The 17,830-nt window shown below is 32.9% G+C and overlaps 1 protein-coding gene across 3 annotated transcripts in view; it reads right to left on the bottom strand.

The window, feature by feature from the left end:
• LOC106472058 (eukaryotic elongation factor 2 kinase-like) overlaps window positions 1-16,447 on the bottom strand; it is a 62,553-nt gene extending 46,106 nt beyond the window's left edge. For 2 of the 3 annotated variants that reach the window (XM_013932687.2, XM_022400669.1), the window contains exons 1-2: window positions 15,975-16,447; window positions 11,992-12,069 (exon numbers count right to left, since the gene is read on the bottom strand). The gene's annotated coding sequence lies outside the window, so the exon portion shown is untranslated. The remainder of the gene's footprint in view (window positions 1-11,991; window positions 12,070-15,974) is intronic. The other variant, XM_022400668.1, reaches the window with a different exon arrangement.
• Window positions 16,448-17,830: the final 1,383 nt, after the last annotated feature.

Raw genomic sequence — 17,830 nt, 5'->3', positions numbered from 1 at the left:
TGCAGTCACAGGGTATTGTTGAAGTTAACGTTCGTTCGTTATAGTGTTTGTTTTAGCGCGAATATTGAAATTAAGTGTATCGTAAAGTTGTATTCGGAAAGAATAAACCAGTTTTATTTTAAGGACTTGTGTCGCTAAAGTTTCGTCGGAACGTAGTTACGGAAAATCAATTAACAAACGGAGACGTAACAATATATAAAAATAATTGAATAGCAGATAGGGAGATAGAGACAGATAATCGAGTCAAGCCGTAAGTAAAGTGATAAAGATAAAGGACGGGTACCTCAGCTGTTCAAAAACATCAAATATTACATCAATTTCAGCACGTATGAAAGTTTCCCTATTGTTTCTCTGTATATAATGTTTATTGTTCTATGAGAACATCATTGGCAGAAAAAGAGTGTATGACTAATAATGTATAGTCACGTGATGTTTACAAACAGTTCAATAATTATTTAACCCGGTTATCATGTGACCAAAGGTGTTTTCCAATACAGCAAAATATATACTCCGCCAAATAAACACCAGTGACATCGACATACAATACGAAAACAAGTCCTATATCTGGCCACGAGTTCCATGTTGTGACTCAAAATATCCAGGGTAGAAAAAGAGAAAACACTGCAGTGAAAAGAACGCTAACCAAATTTACGTCAGAAAACTACGCGTGCCAGCACATGAAATAGGACAACGTACTGGAACAGAGTCACAAAGAAAACTAATAACACTATTAACTACGTAGAGCGTCAGAAATTAACTGTCTGGCACAAGCAGAGGCTTAATTTAATAGCAAGTTTATCGGAGGAGAGGGTTAAAGGAGTTTCAAGAATACTTTCACAGTCTTGTCTCTTTAAGTAGTTTTAAAAGTTTGTGATTTTTTTAACAGCTACACGCATATAATCGTTTGTTTGAGAGCAAAGGCACACCTGGCTATCTGCCTTGTCCACTGCGGGGAATTGGATTTTAGTGTTGTAGACCGGGGACCACATATAACAGATAATTACTGAAATGAATACCACGAAAACATATACTCACTTAAAATTATACACAGTGTTTTAAAAAACAAATCCTAAGAACAGCGCCCCTAATTCCCAGCGTCATCAAAGACCTGTATTAGCAGCGTGTATTTCACAGTAAGGTAACTCAAAGAAAAAGGCAGTTATTCGCTGGACGTCTCATAGAACCGACACCTACATTATACATTGCTAACGGTATATATATAAACGGAACGTATGGACACATTATCCTAATCATTCTGGGGTAATATATAAGAGAGGATAAGTTTTTATTCCTGTTCTGCTGATATAGCAAAGTAATTCACATTTGATAGTTTGAATAATCTGTTTAGTAAAAATAAGTCGTGCTGAACACAAGTGTTGTAGCAAGTATCTCTTGAAAAAATATACTCCTCAGAAGTTGCCTCTCCCCTCCAGTGGCTCAGTAGTTATAATGATTTTATTTCGACTAATTATGTAAATCACTGTGAAAAACAAAATATAAAGTATTCCATTTAATAGAGTTTAATTTTCTAAAGACTTCATTCCATAAGTTGCGTGTATTTTCAGTTACGCATGTGTTTTTGTGTTTTTATGGAAAATGTTTCTTGTTTTGTCTATATATCTATATAAAGAACAGTTCCTCTGTCTGTCTAGTCCCCCCTCCCGTAGCTCAGTAGTAAGTCTTCAAGTTCACGACGCTAAAAATCGAATTTACAATCCGGTGACGGGCAAAGCACATATAGCATATTGTACAGCTTTGTGTTTAACAACAAAATAAAAAAACAAGAAAATCACTGTCATGGTGCACCCAAGAATAGTGTATCTATAACTTCAAGTTAACAACATGTTTGTTGTTGTTTGTCTAACTTCCGCTTAAATGCTTAAAAGTAGAGGTAGCTCCATATCTATTTTTTGTCACTGTCCAATAAACTTTTCATTCTATACCGAAACTCATAGGATACAAAATATCATATGAAACCCTATTTATATATATACAATATAATATTAGGGAAGTTATAGATTAAAAATACAAGGTATTCACTAAAGGTCTATATGGTCTAATTTAAACTAATAAAAGATAATATATATACAAAGTTCCCTCTCTTTAGGCACACACGCTATCTACTTGACTGACGAACTACTCTCATATCAACAAGAGTAGAAAAACATACCCCCAAGCTAACCCGTGATTTTCCACCACTGCTTCTATTCCTATCACACTTACTAAATTGGTCTCTTCTAAAGGAAACAAACGTGCGACGACCTTGAATAACTTCACGATGTCCTATACTAAAAATAGGCCTGCAACACTGAAAAGTTGAAAACATTTTCTTGTAGCTAAGAAGGTAGAAAACACATAAATAGTTTATACTTTCTTCACTTTTCCGGTGTGGTCAGAGACATAAGTAACTGTCAACGGAAAAAAACTGTTCCAGTTAGAACTGAGCTTCTTGGCCCAATAGTTAAACAGGTGTTTTTACATGATAAATTGAGGAAAAAATTAAAACTGTCACACTAGCTGAAAAGATTCTTACCGGATTAAACTTGTTGTAATTTTCTAACAGAGATGACTGGTTACGGTATATAAACTGTTCGTGTTCTTACCTGTCTCTAATTATATTTCTAAAGCTTTGTTAAGCGAATTAAACGCGTATTATATCACAAAGAAACAGTAATCATTGTTTTAGACAGCTGTTTAAACTACTGTATGGTCTCGTAAAAATCACCGATGTTATCTAACCACGAGCTTGACCATTTTGACGTCATTCTGGTGTCGACTGACTGACAGACAACTATTGTATAATGGTAAGAATGGTTAAAACAGGTCACCACTCTAGGTTACCATCGGCCCTCTTTCGGGGAAAATAGTATAGGTTCAGTAAGTGAGAAAATAGGGTGTCCTATTTATCACATAGAAGTCACTCTTTATAAATATCAGTAACATTTTTTTTTTTCTTTAGTTTGAGTCATTGTCGTTATGCGCAAAGTTATACGAGGGATTATCTATGCTGTGCACGACACGGGTATCGAAACCCGATTTTTAGCGTTCTAACACCACTTGCTGCTAGGCCATCTTGGGGTGGCAGTAACTAATATTACGTTAAACACTATTATACAAGATAGTAACGTTAGAACTAAGTTACGTTAAACACTATTATACAAGCTAGTAACTAAGTTACGTTAAATACTATTATACAAGCTAGTAACTAAGTTACGTTAAACACTATAATACAAGCTGATTATATATAAACAAGCTACTGATTATATATAAACAAACTTTACTGATTATATATAAACAAACTTTACTGATAACATATAAACAAACTTTACTGATAATATATAAACAAACTTTACTGATAACATATAAACAAACATTACTGATAACATATAAACAAACTTTAATGATTATATATAAACAAACTTTACTGATAACATATAAACAAACTTTACTGATTATATATAAACAAACTTTACTGATTATATATAAACAAACTTTACTGATTATATATCAACAAACTTTACTGATAACATATAAACAAAATTTACTGATAATATATAAACAAAATTTACTGATAACATATAAACAAACTTTACTGATTATATATAAACAAACTTTACTGATTATATATAAACAAACTTTACTGATTATATATAAACAAACTTTACTGATAATATATAAACAAAATTTACTGATAATATACAGCAAAACAAAAAAACACTGAGTAGCTCAAATAAACAGTTGTTGCGAAACTCACAAAATAGCAGTGTACACGTTTTATATATCAAAATGGAAAGGAATTCGTTCCTAACTTAATCACTATTTTCTCTTTCCTCTACCCCACCCCAACAGTTTTGCTTTAAAAAAGTTATTTCTTCACATAATAAAGCTTGCTTGGTACGAAATAAATAGTAAAAAAAAAAAAATGGGTCTCGCTTCTTGTGGTTTTTCAACCTACAAAAATAGAAGGGCCCGAACATACAATACATCCTAAATAGGAGTGAACCACCGCCAGAAGTTGCAGTGCTACAATCCAGAATAAGCAATAAACCAGTTGCTATGGGGTCTTAGGGCATTTTTAAATAAAACATGATTTTAACTCTGTGCTGGACACAGAACACAAGCTAAAGTATAAAACAACAGAAGTAAATCAAGCGGGCACTACAGTAATGTGATATTCACGTTGGTATTACAAAAATAAACTGAAACTTATAACAAAAGAAAGATTTATGATTTAAATGGCTACAAACTTCTTTATTTTTAAGCCAAAACATGATATTTCGACCTCACAAAGATTTAAAAGTAAAAATAACATTTTGTAATTCTAAATTTCAGTGTAATAATTTACTATGAGACTTCGGAAGATTTAATACACACTAAATACAAGAGCTTAATACACAGTAAATACAAGAACTTAATGCACACTGAATACAATAACTTAATACACACGGAATACAAGAGCTTAATACACACTAAATACAATAACTTAATACACACTGAATACAAGGACTTAATATACACTAAATACAATAACTTAATACACACTGAATACAAGAGCTTAATACACACTAAGTACAATAACTTAATACACACTAAATACAAGAGCTTAATACACACTAAATGCAATAACTTAATACACACTAAATACAAGAGCTTAATACACACTACATACAACAGCTTAATATACACAGAATACAAGAACTTAATACACACTGAATACAAGAACTTAATACACTCTGAATACAAGAACTTAATACACACTGAATACAAGAACTTAATACACACTGAATACAAGAACTTAATACACACTGAATACCAGAACTTAATACACACTAAATACAATAACTTAATACACACTTAATACAAGAGCTTAATACACACTAAATACATGAGCTTAATACACACTAAATGCAATAACTTAATACACACTGAATACAAGAGCTTAATACACACTACATACAAGAGTTTAATATACACTGAATACAAGAGCTTAATACACACACTGAATACAAGAACTTAATACACACTGAATACAAGAACTTAATACACACACTGAATACAAGAGCTTAATATTATACAAGAGCTTAATACACACACTGAATACAAGAGCTTAATACACACTAAATTCAATAACTTAATACACACTGAATACAAGAGCTTAATACACTAAATACAACAGCTTAATATACACAGAATACAAGAGTTTAATATACACTGAATACAAGAGCTTAATACACACACTGAATACAAGAGCTTAATATACACTAAATACAAGAGCTTAATATACACTAAATACAAGAGCTTTTCGATGTAACTTCGTACTGAAAGCAACAAGCATATCTTAAGTCAGGCTTCTGTAAACACTAATATCGAATAAACTAAGCTGTGAAAGGAAACACGTCTAGACACACACAGTAAATATAAGATACGTGGTCTGGATATCATAAGTGAGTAAACATTAAACTAGTTTTCTAATCCCACATAATCTTTACAGCTTGCTTCCACGTGTTAAAGACCCCATTACCCTGGGGTTGTTTATTCCATTAACAACGTTTAGATTGTTCACGTGGGTGAAACAAGAGGAATAAGTGAACACAGGAGGACTTTGACATCAGGACCAATCGAATGTTCTCAAGTAGCAGAACGTGCAGCTGATAAACCACATAATATCAGCTGGAAAGTACTTACTTTCAAATAGGCTCGTGAAATAAAAGGGAGTTTTCAAACAATTAAGTTTAATTCTATCTTCCACTGCTGATGTCTTCTACTTGATTTTAGAATGGTTTATCACCTACCAGATTTTCACCAGCTTCTAGTTTTGAATTCTCTCTTCTCACAAACTTATTTTAACATTCATTATCTCATGATTAACTTATCAAAGTCTTTATGGTTTTTTTTATGTTTTGTCAAACCTTGCTTGAACTCACCCTCTTTCTATTTTTATATTTAATTCTCTCTATTTATTAATTTCCTGGTATTAACTGATAATAACTTTCATTCATCAGCTGTATTGTTAAACGTGTTTGTATACTTCACTCCCCCCCCCCATTCCTCCAGGCGACTGGGTGATAAGGTCTTATAGCGCTAAATTCAACAGATATTCCATTGTGTAGCCTTAAGTTAAGATACACAAGTAAATTGTTCTTCACGCCCAACGTGTCACTTTTATGTACAACTATGATCGTTGTCATCAACAGCCCTGATTATGGTAAACTGTCAAGGTAATTTACTGGTAAATGTTATTTCAAAATGTCTGGTGAAAATGTCCAGTGTAAGTAGAAATAAGAAAATAGTTTTATTACAAACTTCTTCACTTTGTAACTTGTTGCAGGCCAACTTTAAGAGCCACGCTGACTGCACGACGATAACATAAAAGTCAAGTTACTTGCACAAAGTAACTCAATATGCGCGATACTTAACAGACACCAAAAACGTAAACACACTGACTGATTCACTCTAGCTGCTACAAAACAGCTTTCTATTTTATTGATGCTTCATTGTTTCATTGCAAACGTATTTAGCCAATTGACTGGCTCACCCGTTTTTATAATCCAATCCTTGTTCTAGATAGTTCGCAATGAGTCTCGTTCATTAATATTCTTGCATATGTTAGGACTAACTTGACCTTAACGTGATGTATCAGCTACTTAAAATATAAATTACAAGTGAAAAACATAGTTAATATCAATATGAATAATTATAACAGACTTCAAAATATCAATTGTTTTCATAAATTTATTTGTCCACGAACTCCTCCCATAGTTTTGGAGCTAGCAGAACCAAACTTGTCAGGCAGGCTCAGTGTGGCCTGGGAGTTTTCTTATCTATGTTAGTACCCCCTACTAAGGTGGGCTATGTGTGGCCTGGGAGTTTCCTTGTCTATGTTAGTACCCCCTACTAAGGTGGGCTATGTGTACCTGGGAGTTTTCTTATCTATGTTAGTACCCCCTACTAAGGTGGGCTCTGTGTACCTGGGAGTTTCCTTATCTATGTTAGTACCCCATACTAAGGTGGGCTATGTGTACCTGGAAAGTCACCCAGACATGATAGGGTGTAGAGTAGGTTTTCAGGGCTGCTGAACCCAAATATAATAACTGATTTTGTGTTCCTGGTCCTGGAATTCTAAGGGTGTCATGTTTGAAACATTCTGTACCCCCACTCACAAGCTAATTGGACAAAACTTGGCACCTGTGCTCAGGTACCATGAACAGGTTTGTTCTTGGGTACAGAACCTTTCTGGGGTAGTTACAGAAGTAACTGAGGATAATGGAGGAGCTTTGTCAGTATAGAAGGACTTTAAAACTCACAGCTGAACATGAATATTTTATGCTAGTCTTATATCAGAAACAATATTCCTCTCCATACAAGGATGGACTGAATGTTTGCATGTGAATCTCTATTATGAATTGTTTCCACCCACACGAATGTTATATAATCATAAAATAAAATAACTAACACAATCCGGTTTGAAATTAAAAAATGGACACAAGATTGAGAAAAGTCAGTTTGTTTCAAATATTTTACTTCCTTTCAAATTCACCATGCATTGATTTGGGGTCAATGACTGTTACAATTAAGAGCAAAATTCTGAAGAATTGTCACTGCAAGCATTGGGGGAGGGAGAAGGTATTTGTTTCATGCCTTCTGTTGACTCTAATGAAGGGATTAAAAACACAAGTAACAAAGAAAGCTATCATCCTGATTATCAAAAAGATAGATAAAAACTACACTACAAGTCAGCACAAAAATTATCTTTAAACAGGACAAGTAGGTCTGCAAGGTACTTGTATAATTCAATTCATATCACTCAGTTCTCTCAGATTTTACACAACAAAAATATTTACTGTTCCACTATCATGACAACCTTCATTTCTGTTTATTAACAAACTTTCACTAACCATTCAAGTCTCTGACAATGGATTGTAGATAATATTAATGTTATCATAGGGTGAACAAAGATAAAGATTTACAATAACAATCACAGACTTAAAATTAAAAATCTCTGGTGAGACTCTTCATAAATTGTAAGATATGAGAAAAATCAGAGCACTGGCAAAACAGTTGATACATGATATACATTTCAAGATTTCCACATGTATAAAATTCAGTCTACTTAGATCAATAAAAAACACCATTACTACACCTATAAAGTGGTACTATGAACCTCACAAGTAACAAACTTTCTTCATGAATCATAATTAAAATATCAATTTTACTTTACCACATCCTAGTAAATAGAATTTGCAACAACATATATTACAAGTATTAATTTCCAAATAATTATTCTTATAGATTATATAATACAGCACCAGCAACTGATTACCTATACTACATAAAAGAATGCCAGAGACTGGTTACCTATACTATATAATAGAACACCAGAGACTAGTTACCTATACTATACAATAGAACACCCGAAACTATTTACCTATATTATATAATAGAACACCAGAGACTAGTTACCTATACTATATAATAAAACCTTACAGACTAGTTATATATACTATACAATAGAACACCAGAGACTAGTTACCTATACCATACAATAGAACACAAAACACTAGTTACCTATACTATATAATAGAACACCAGAAACTGCTTATCTATACTATATAATAGAACACTAGAGACTACTTACCTATACTATACAATAGAACACAACAGACTGATTACCTATACTTTATAATAGAACACTAAAGATTGGTTACCTCTACTATATAATAGAACACCAGAGACTAGTTACCTATACTATACAATGAAACACAAGAGACTGGTTACCTATACTATATAATAAAACACTAGAGATTGGTTACCTATACTATATAATAGAACATTACAGACTAGTTATATATACTATACAATAGCACACAAGAGACTAGTTACCTATATTATATAATAGAACACCAGAGACTAGTTGCCTATACTATATAACTGGTTACCTATACTATATAATAGAACACCACAGACTGGTTACCTATACTATACAATAGAACACCAGAGACTGGTTACCCATACTGTATAATAGAACACCACAGACTACTTACCAATACTTTATAATAGAACACTAGAGACCAGTTACCATTACTATATAACTGGTTACCTGCTATATAATATAACACCAGATCTAGTTACCTATACTGCATAACTGGTTACCTATACTATGTAATAGAACACCAACAACTGGTTACCTATAAGATATAATAGAACGCAAAAGACTGGTTACCTATACTATATAATAGAACTCCAGAGACTGGTTACCTATAATATATAATAGAACAAAAGAGACTGGTTACCTATACTATATAATAGAACACCAGAGAGTAGTTACCTAGACTATATAATAGAACACCAGAGATTAGTTACCTAGACTATATAATAGAACACCAGAGATTAGTTACCTAGACTATACAATACAGCACAAGAGACTGCTTACCTATACTATATAATAGAACACCAGAGACTGTTTACCTATATTATATAATAGAACACAAGTCACTGGTTACCTATACTATACAACAGAACTCCAGAAATTGGTTACCTAGACTATACAATAGAGCACCAGAGAGTGGTTACCTATACTATATAACAGAATACCAAAGACTGGTTACCTATACTATATAAAAGAACACCATAGACTAGTTAACTCTACCACTTGTCACCTGGTACTACATGACAATCCATACACTGGATAAATATACTACTTGTCACCTGCTACTACATGACAATACATAAACTGGTTAACTATACTAGTCATGTAGTAGCAGGTGACAAGTAGTATAGTTAACCAGTCTCTGTGTATTCATGTAGTAGCAGGTGACTAGTAGTATAGTTCACCATTGTATGTATTGTCATGTAGTAGCAGGTGACAAGTAGTATAATTAACCAGGGTATGTATTTTCTTGTAGTAGCAGGTGACAAGTTAACCAGTGTATGTATTTAGTAGCAGGTGACAAGTAGTATAGCATGACAATACATACACTGGTGAACTATACTACTTGTCACCTGCTACTACATGACAATCCATACCCAACTCGTTAACTATATTACTTGTCACCTGCTACTATATGACAATACATACAATGGTGAACTATACTACTAGTCACCTGCTACTACATGAATACACAGAGACTGGTTAACTATACTACTTATCACCTTCTACTACATGAATATACATACACTGGTTAACTATACTACTTGTCCCCTGCTACTAAATAACAATACAGTGAACTATACTACTTGTCACCTGCTACTAAATGACAATACATATACTGGTCAACTATACTATTTGTCACCATTACTACATGGCAATACATACACTGGTTAATTATGCTACTTGTCAACTGCTACTACATGACATTCCATGCACTGGTTAACTATACTACTTGTCACCTTCTACTACATGACAATCCATACACTTGTTAACTATATTACTTGTCACCGGCTACTACATGACAATCCATACACTGGTTAACTATACTACTTGTCACTTGCTACTACACGACAATACATACACTGGTTAACTATACTAGTTGTCACCTGCTACTACATGAATATACAGAGACTGGTTAACTATACTACTTGTCACCTGTTACTACATGACAATACATACACTGGTTAACTATACTACTTGTCACCTGCTACTACATGACAATATATATACACTGGTTAACTATACTACTTGTAACCTGCTGCTACATGAATATACAGAGACTGGTTAACTATACTAGTTGTCACCTTTTACTACATGACAATACAGAGACTGGTTAACTGTACTACTTGTCACCTGCTACTCATGACAATACATAAACTGGTTAACTATACTACTTGTCACCTGCTACTACATGACAATACATAAACTGGTTAACTATACTACTTGTCACCTGCTACTACATGACAATACCGAGACTGGTTAACTATACTACTTGTCACATGCTACTACATGAATATACAGAGACTGGTTAACTATACTACTTGTCATCTTCTACTACATGACAATCCATACACTGGTTAACTATTCTACTTGTGACCTGCTACTACATGACAATACATAACTGGTTAACTATACTACTTGTCACCTGGTACTACATGACAATACAGAGACGGGTTAACTGTATTACTTGTCACCTGCTACTACATGACAATACAGAGACTGGTTAACTGTACTACTTGTCACCTGCTACTACATGAAAGTGCTCTGTTAAATGATTTTTATTCATTTCTGTCAAGACTTTATGAACCTATGTGTTTTTCTAACATCATGACTTATTTCTATAGTATTCACCATTAGTGCATCATATTGTTACGACAGCAGAAGTCACGTGATGCTAGTAACACGTCATGAGAATCTAGAAGGATCATGTCTGTTCGTGGCCACTCTAGTCTTTTCTAAGCACCCTCTATTCTTGTATATAAGTATGCCAGACAAAGCGAGACAATGGATCGGAATGAGAATAATTGCAGATTGAAGAGATAGAGACAAATAATTGAGACAAGTCGTAAGTAAAGTGCATGAATCGTTATGAATTATAGCGTGTGTTTAAGTTGAAGTGACTGTGGAAATTCTGTGTATTGCAAAGTTGTATTGAGAAAGAATGAACTAGTTTTATTTAAGAAAGGACTTGTATCACTGAAGTTCTTCAGGAAGAAACTTTATGGGAAATTAACAAATGAACAGAGACATAACAATATCAAGTAATTTTCTGTTGAAGTACTGACCAAAATAAGTTGTGTTAAATAACTCGTTTTCTTTGTAAATACACACAGTTCAGTAATTAGATATTAATTGCAATAGTGATAACAAGTTTGTTTACATTTTTAGTGTGGCTTGTATGTTTTCTATACCAAAAACTTTATGGGCCTACAAGCATATGGACTTCATCAATAATTTTAGGGTTTAGATCACCGCAACAATGACACAGCTTAAGCTAACTTCCAACTCATCAAATATTTTATTCATAAACTGTGTAAGCTTTCACATAAATAACTAATACTTACTAATGTTTATTTAGCTTTTCAAGCTGCCATCTTCTTGTACATCGAAAACTGGATGAAATAACCTTCTAGGAGTAGAAACTAGAAGGATGAAAAGAAGATTATTTTATTTTCACCTCCACGTGATACCAATTTATTTACCTTACGATGAAATGTTTTATAAATTCTATGTAGTTAAACATCATAAAGTTAAGTTTAACCCTTTGCAGATGGCAACAGAAATATCTGCCTCAATCTACTTCTAATGTTAGTGGATGTATGTGACAGATTTTTAGGTCACATCCAGTTCTTTTCTTTAGTACATGATGTGTTTTCAGTGTGAAACACCACCCAACTACAAACACAAATGCTTTACAATTGATATCCACAAAAATAATGTTTTTTTAGCCAAAACAAAGTGTGTAAAATAAATATTTCACATGTAATTGTTTTAGTGTTTGATATTTTTCTACAAATTGATACTAAACACTGGTGAATCATCCAATATCCCATAGACTCATTTCTACTGTATTCTTGACCACTGACATTTAACAAAGAAGTTTAACCACTGATCTTTATTCAAAACATCTTTCGTTTATACTTAACTCTATTGTACTTTGACCTCTGGCCAAAATCAAGAACATGACAATCAAAACTGGTCAATGACCTTTCTATAACTTAAAGTGTCCCCACAGCATTGACAAACTTCTTAAAATTCAACTATGATGTAGGTTCATTATTATATGTTACAATATTTCCCATTTACATAATAACGAGCATAGACAGGCTTGATAAGCTGTGGATAATTTTTAGTTCTTGAGATACGAATAACTTATATTGCATCAGTCATCATTTGTGACATACATTTGTCTACAGAACTGACATGACATTATTCTTTTGTTGGAGTGGATTTTAAAATTATTAGTAAAATTAAGATAAAGTACAGTCCATGTAATGATAACAAATTAGTGTGCTACTTTCTTAACATTTCTACAAGCTACCTTCACTTGTACATTATGGTAATTTATAGGCCTATGTTATACAAATGGAAATACCTCACTAGTTGTACAATGGCTAACATAAAAATATACTTTCTTGTACAATTCCATGACCGATAGATGATAACTAGATACATGATACTAGACTTCACTGAAACTGGTAATCTATTAACAGAAAAAAGGACTTATTTACTGTTAGCTGAAAGAAGAACACACTAACCATACCCACAGTAACCTTCAAAGTGTACAACAACTATATCCACGGTAACCTTTAAAGTGTACAACAACTATATCCACAGTAACCTTCAAAGTGTACAACAACCATACCCACTGTAACCTTTAATGTGTACAACAACCATATACACAGTAACCTTAAAGTGTACAACAACCATACCCACAGTATCCTTTAAAGTGTACAACAAACATAACCACAGTAACCTTTACAGTGTACAACAACCATACCCACTGTAACCTTTAATGTGTACAACAACCATATACACAGTAACCTTTAAAGTGTACAACAACCATATCCACAGTAACCTTTACAGTGTACAACAACCATATACACAGTAACCTTAAAGTGTACAACAACCATACCCACAGTATCCTTTAAAGTGTACAACAACCATAACCACAGTAACCTTTACAGTGTACAACAACCATACCCACTGTAACCTTTAATGTGTACAACAACCATACCCACAGTAACCTTTAAAGTGTACAACAACTATATCCACAGTAACCTTTAAAGTGTACAACAACCATATCCACAGTAACCTTTACAGTGTACAACAACCATACCCACAGTAACCTTTAAAGTGTACAACAACCATATCCACAGTAACTTTTACAGTGTACATCAACCTTGAACCTAGGCCCCCAGCAGATCTACCAGGACTTTAAACTCACCCAGATAGTCCTTCAACTTGTTCATTACAACATGCACATGTATAACAGTCTTTTTATCCTCCAAAACTGTTTTCTTTGCTTGGTTTTGTGTACTTAAATTGTTTAAGGTTGATTTACAAAACAAACAAATATATATTAAATGTGACTAACTGACATAACAAAAACAATATTCAAACCCTAGCTAAAGTATCACATACACAGGACAACTTAGACAAAACATATGTGTTTAAATAGAATTGCATAATTTGATCCATTTCTGATGCAATTAAAACATCTTTACCAAGCTCAAATATATATATGTAAGTATCGTGTATATAAGTAGTTTGATCTATTTATTTGTTACACATGCAAGTATTATGTGTATAAGTAATTTGATATATTTGTTACACATGCAAATACTGTATGGATAAGTAGTTTGATATGTTTGTTACACATGCAAGTGCTGTATTGATAAGTAGTTTGATACGTTGTTACACATGCAAGTGCTGTATGGATAAGTAGTTTGATATGTTTGTTACACATGCAAGTATCATGTAGATAAGTAGTTTGACACATCTGTTACACATGCAAGTATCATGTAGATAAGTAGTTTGATATGTTTGTTATACATGCAAGTGCTGTATAGATAAGAAGTTTCATATGTTTGTTACACATGCAAGTATCATGTAGATAAGTAGTTTGACACGTTTGTTACACATGCAAGTATCATGTAGATAAGTAGTTTGATATGTTTGTTATACACGTATCTTATAAATGATTGTATGGATGTGGTTATTTGTCACTGCATTTCTTACAACAAGTTTAAGTTCTAATGTAAATAGATAAAGTCATCTTTCTAAGTATACAACTAAGAAAACCACATATGTGTGTGTGAGGACTAACATTCTATGTAAGAAACTTTTAAACTTTTTTCTCCCACCTTAAATTATGGAATAGAAAAACCTATCATCGAGCCACATATCTTTATCACTTTTGTTTTACACAAAGATACTTGTTTAGAAAGTATTCAACAAGTTACTCTGTCTTTTTATCTGTATATTTTAAGAACATAAATTATACATAAATGTACCATCAAAGCAGTACCAATTATTTCATGTAATTTTGTGCAACTATTTATTTTGTAGTTTGTATTAAAAATAATAATTTAATTACCAGAGAGTAATTTAAAAATCATTATTTTAAACTTACTTTCATATGCTAGTTACATGATTTACATTCACTAAGGTTTACAAGTGATAGTAAATGTCATAAAACTTTTAAATGAATGGAAACATGAAAAGATAATACCCCATGGTCTCCTTATGATCTACCCTTAAATAAATTCCAAGATATTAATAATAATATTTACAAACAGCAGAAAAAGTAGCACACTCTTTGAACAAAACTTAGTAAAGTTTGTATGAAATATATTCATTGCATGAAAATGTTTTTTTGTTTTTTCGTTTTCCACCAAATTGTAAAATCCAGTCTTAAAAAAAAAAAAGTCAAACCTCATAGGTTTTCAGTCACACAGGTTATATACAAGTAATATAAAATGGATACTGATATCTCTATTTTATTTATCTATTTTTGTCTCTTCAAGAGTCCTAAGCTTGTGTTAAAAAAAAAGAAACCTAAAAATTTTAAAAACTGTGTGTTTTGGGTATCACCCAAAACAAAAAGGAAGGGGGGTAGAGAGTAGGAGATAATTTATTATCTAAATTATTAATTGTTTCACAAGTATTAACTATTCACTACTTACTACTCCTTCCTTTATACTTAGGAGACCTTACTACATATACAAAACTGATTCAATTACTTTTGAATAGCCTAACTTTATGTGTTACTATTAATAGTATTACTTAACCTATTCTTCAGGCTAATGCCCTACGAAACAGAACGCTATAAAAAACAAAGGTTAGACTTTCAATGTCAGAAAAGAAAATCATCTCATAAGAAAAATCTGAGTAAACATAATGTAGCACAATTTTTCCTTTCTTTAATATAAAAATGCTCACTTAGTTAAAAAATAGTAACTGACTAGCTCAGTTTTGTGTAAATTACAATTATTTTCCTCTTACAGTTACAACTCTGTCTCCAAAACATCAACATAAGCCTTACCTTTTCATAAATAAATTTGCTGCAGTAACTGATACCAAAGTTGTCTGCCCAATGGAAGTAGAATCCTATTTGAGCTTTTGAAACCATCCTCTTCATTAACTTTTAGGTGTTGTTGTAATTAGTTTTAGCGATCTTACTGCAACTCTAGCTCTAACAAACTCTAAACCTGGACTGCTTTCTAAACAATCAAAGTGGTTTAAAAAATACTGTTTGATACTGTAATAAACTATATGCAGCGTGAAACTGAAAGCACAAATTATTTACTTATATATACTCAGCCTAGCCTTAACCTAGGCTCTTATCTCCTCTTTTAGTTAAAAAAAAAGTATTGTATCCTATAAAAATTTTACTTGCTAAATTTGGGGAAATTTATCAGTTTTAAAAAACCACGCTTGAAACACAGTGACCAATACAATGCTCTAACTTCTAAGTTCTATGCTTAAGCTCTCTCAACAGCCCGTAACTTTCTGTTTGTTTACAAACACCTCTGGTTTAGCATGGGAATTTAACAACAAGAACCAAAACACTTTCTTATTCTCCAATCAGAATGCGCTATTTTTCCGGGCAAAATTGACGTCATAGCTACTTGGCGAATGAATAACAGAGAGCAAAGTACGAGTATCACAAGGCATCGTGTGGTGACGAGCAGAAGGTGACCCTTTGGTATATATCTCAAAATGCGTATAGCCAACACGTGACTTATATCTGTTTATTCTGGAATATGCTATAAATATCTATTAAAGTACGAAATAGAAACATATTTATAACGATTTGGGTAGTATAGAATAATAAACCAAAAAGTATACTGATGGTTTGATCTTAAAAGTTTAAATAAAATTTTCTATTATAAGTTGGTAATTACGTATATACACATATAGCATTTCTAGTGAAAAATACACAATACCCTTTATATTAGCTATATGGGCATGTCCTACAAAGTTTTCTGAGAGGAAATTTGCCCATACTCAGAGCTTGGGTGATACCTATACCAGATTGTGAAATTCCCTTGAGGACACACGTGGTTGCTATAGCAGTTCAGCTTCAAGTGCCCTTTAAGAAGTGTTAAAGTTTGTTTAATAATAAATCCTTTAACAATTCTTCGTTTTACGAGATATTTCGATTTTCTTTATCATTTTCGCTGATTTCCAATTCATAGAGTTCTCAAAGTCTCTTATATGGAGAAATATTACATTAACAGTTGTCGCCTCCCAGTAGCAGAACAATAATCTGAAGGCTTGTAAAGTTAAAAACCGAGTAACCCAGTATGTAGTTTGTGCTTTATCAATGAACAAACAGTTGTTATGGAATCAACGTCTTTTTCAAACAGGAGAAGCATGTGTTGCGTCAGCGAGATCACGTGACTAGTATCACGCCACTTCTTTCTCGAACCTTCGTGAATTGTCGGGAGATTACTAGATTGGGGGGGGGGGTAGTCTGGTATATATAAGATGGTCACAACGTGACGAAACAGTGTAGTAGTGAGTAATTGAACTGCAGTCAGAGAGTATGTAATTGAACTCGAGCACGTGAGACATTCGTTGAGAATTATAGCCCGACTGTTGAAATTAAGTGTATCGTAAAGTTGTATTCGGAAAGAATAAACCAGTTTTATTTAAGAAAGGACTTGTGTCGCTAAAGTTTCGTAGGAACGAAGTTGCGGAAAATTAACTAACGAACGGAGACGTAACAAATTGGTGTCAGAGAAAAAAAAATGGAAACGAGAAGCGGCAAATCAAACTACAGCATAGCAGACTTGATGGCAGCAACACAAGAGCACCAAAAGAGACAAGAAGAACGAGAAAAGAAACAAGAAGAGGAGAGATTACAACAGTTGTTGGAGGAAAAAGAAAAGAAAC

This window comes from Limulus polyphemus, unplaced genomic scaffold (genome assembly GCF_000517525.1).
Source record: "Limulus polyphemus unplaced genomic scaffold, Limulus_polyphemus-2.1.2 Scaffold5053, whole genome shotgun sequence".
Classification (NCBI taxonomy): domain Eukaryota; kingdom Metazoa; phylum Arthropoda; class Merostomata; order Xiphosura; family Limulidae; genus Limulus; species Limulus polyphemus.
Note: the sequence above shows the minus strand (reverse complement) of the source record. Positions and strands in the feature narration are given on the sequence as shown.